Genomic DNA, 2,423 nt, shown 5'->3' on the forward strand with positions numbered 1-2,423 from the left:
TGCCTGCATCCCACAGAAGTCAGCGGGCCATAGGGTCCCGGGGTAGGGGCACTGCCTGACTCTGGGGTGTTATGGTCACTGCTGTGTTGGAATGACCTGGGGCTTATGCCCTAGAGCAGTGAAGGCCGGGGGTGGCTTTGGAGGTCCCCTGCAGCCGTATGCCCCTCCCCGAGAAGGCCAGTCCAGCTCTCAGCCTGCTGTCCTCTCGAAGAGGAGGTTAGGCTATTGACTCTTCAGTTTCCACCTCCCCCAATCCCTGTAATGTCAACCTGTGAATGCTTGGGGGCTGGAGCACGTGACCTCCCATTCCCTGTTGTCCCCTCTGGCTACATAGGCCTAGGTGCACTGGACCATCAGCCATAGGTGATAACTGAAATTGCCTATGAAAAGCAGTCCCCTGCCTGTCTGGCAACCTGGCGCCGTGAGAGGGGTTCTGTAGCCCACTGCCCCTGATCCCAAGTAGCCTGCTCTGGGGTAGGCTCTGCTGAGTCCAGTGAGCTGACCACCAGCCCATGCCCATAGCCCTTGGCAGGGACAGAGTTCTGTCACCTCCCCTACCAGATCAATACCTTCAAGGCTTCTGTCAGCAAATCTTTGACCTCTGACCTGGCCACACACTGTGACCTCTGAAGCTATGTGTCTTTCCACCAATCCTTGCCCTGGTCTTTGGGGTGGATGAGGGGTGACTTTCTGGCTGCAGCCCAGGCTGCGAGGGGACGGGAGTATGAGGCTGTCCGCCTCCGCGGTCCAGCCTCCTCCCTTCACTCCATGCTCAGGGCCACAGTCAGCAGCTGCCCATGGGGCAGGTGGGTGGCTGCTCTGTGAGGGGCCCTGCCAGGCACGGGGAGAGGTGGGGCCCCAGAGCAGCACAGGGATGTGAGTGAAGGATCTGGAGGCTTCCTTCTGGGGCCCAGGGGCCTTGAGAGGTCCAGCCATCAGGGAAGGGACCCTGGGCTTCCTCTCTTCTGTCTGAGGCCTACTAAGGCGCCGTTTCTTCTCAACCCCCACTCCCCACAAATGGCTATGCCTGAAGCTCAAAACCCCCATCCTCAGTACAATACTAGCTGAGGACTCCCAGGTAGGGTTGGCAAGCAGTCCGCGCTGGCCCCACAGGCAGGGCACCAGCTCTAGTGGATAGAGGCTTCCATCCTACTGGCCCCTCCCTGCAGCCAGTGTCCTGATCAGTCTGTGTCTCAGCAGCCCTGACCGGAGAATGAGGAAGGGGCTGCTCAGAGGCCTCCGGGTGCTCCCCAGGCCTCGAACCCTTTGGTTCAGCCAAGAGAGTCGCTCCTTTGGCAACCCCGTCCTGCCCGTCCGGCCCGCTCCAGCCCAGGGCGGAGTTAGCCCGTTGTCCCCTCAAAGTCCCTTATGGATGCCGGGAGCCTTGTCCCTTGAACTGCCCCAGGATGCAATTTAGGGAGTCCTGGACTCCTAGGTAGACATCACTGAAACTGCCCCCAGAGGGTCTGGCCAGGATGACAGGCCACTCTCCATGTGACCCTTCCTGGTCGCCTTTCTCTGCTCCTGGAGTGTCTGCATACTGGCTCCTGCTTCTGAGAGGACACCCCTCCTCTACGTGGGCATTCGGAAGGCCATGGGGCCCAGCACCTCTGCCCGGGTCTGTCTGGATCGGCAGTAGGGGCAGAGGCAGCGACCTAGAAACTTCAGTCATGAGAAGGGAGGGAGAGGAAGGAAAGAAAGCGGGGAGAGGACCAGAGGAGCAGGCTGGATGGGGCTGCCCCCTGAGATGGGAGAGGCAGGTGAAGAGCACTTGGAGGAGGGCATAACACATTGCAAATGAGAAACGGGCTCAGAGAGGCAGGTAAGGGGAGCGGCCAGGAAGCCCGATTTTGGAATGGAGCAGTCCTCATTTTCCCCCTGACTCCCTCAGCCTCTACCTAGACCTCTGACAGGGGCTGGCCCCAGGGGGAGTCCTGGCCCACTGCAGGGACTCTTCAGGTCCTGCCTATCTGTCCCTCTGGGGCATTCTCAGGAGCCAGGAGTGACAGGCCAGACCTGAGGTAGTAGAAGACTGGTTGGGCTGGCCTGGGCTGGTGGCTGTGTGGACAGCAAGCCCTGAGGTAGTGGGCGGGGTGGAGTGGGGGTCCAGGAAGCCTGACTGGGGTATCTTGAGGCCCATTTCTTACACCTGGCATCAGCCACGTGCTAGGCTACCCCCTCCGCTCCCCATGCAGTCCTCTGGGCTTTCTGAGAGTCTCGGTTTCTTTTACGCTTAAGACCTGGGTCTGTCAGGTGGGAACAGCTTGACTCAACCCAGTCATGGGGTCCTGGACTAGAGGAAGTGGGGGAAAAACCATGGTAGTGGTCACGTGTGGTGGGGGACCCCTTTCTGCCTGCCTTGAGTTAAGCCTGCTGCCTAGTTACCTGACCCAGAGAGGTGAGTGACCTGCACAGTTTCCCCA

Source organism: Pteropus alecto, unplaced genomic scaffold (assembly GCF_000325575.1).
Source record: "Pteropus alecto unplaced genomic scaffold, ASM32557v1 scaffold7, whole genome shotgun sequence".
NCBI classification, from domain to species: domain Eukaryota; kingdom Metazoa; phylum Chordata; class Mammalia; order Chiroptera; family Pteropodidae; genus Pteropus; species Pteropus alecto.